Below are 961 nucleotides of genomic sequence, written 5' to 3' on the forward strand. Positions count from 1 at the left end.
ATCAGAGAGTTTAAGATGTTAACTATCACACACACACATCATTTTCATAAGTAATAGTAGACTGAAGAGACTATGTGTAAATTATGCTTCAAGTCTTCATGACAAATCAGCTGTTTCTTTTAGATATCTGACATTTGCAAAGTGATTTGACATTAAATTTATGATTATGAGAACAAGAGAAGTGGTCTGCCTGACTCAGTTGATTTAAAAGTATGATATACAATACTGAGGCCTGGAGTCAGCTTCAGGGTCTCAATGTATAGGCCATAAGACACTCAGCAATTAAGGAATACCTTGTATAGAAGTTAATAAATCTGTTTAAAAGCATGATATAAATATATTAAATGCCTGTCAAGCTGCAACAACAAGATCACGGCACCAGAGACACACAGGACCTATCCCTTAGGAATCTAAAAAGATATCAAACATTCTCTCAAGCTCTTTAAAAGGCTTATCATTACAAATATACAAATTCAAACAAACCACAAATATGACTTGGGAACTATTCTTACCATAGAGTCTGATAAAAATCAATGTAAGAAAAGTCAAGAGCAAAGCAAATGACTAGATATACACCGGTCATTTGGCCCGCCTGGCCCTCACTCCCTGTAAGCACCAGGCCACACGTGCAGTTCATCTCTCAGCCACAGGTATGAATCACAAAGTGACTAAGTATAAATATGAAAAGATATGGGTTGGTACACCTCTGAGAATCAACTTTATTTTAACCCTAAAAGAATTAAGTTTGACATTTCATTAACAATGTATGTCTCACATGAATAAGCAATTATAAACTGCATTAAGTAATGGCTTTAGAGATGTATTGAAAGAAGCAGATGATGCCCACCTACCTTCAATAAAGGTACTATGGGACTCCCTGTTACAGTTAATGTTGCTCGTTAGGTTACCAAAATCCAAATACATGAGTTCAGTTAGATTGGATTCAACAGTAATACAGTTT

The sequence above is a fragment of the Eriocheir sinensis genome, chromosome 28, assembly GCF_024679095.1.
Source record: "Eriocheir sinensis breed Jianghai 21 chromosome 28, ASM2467909v1, whole genome shotgun sequence".
Lineage (NCBI taxonomy): Eukaryota > Metazoa > Arthropoda > Malacostraca > Decapoda > Varunidae > Eriocheir > Eriocheir sinensis.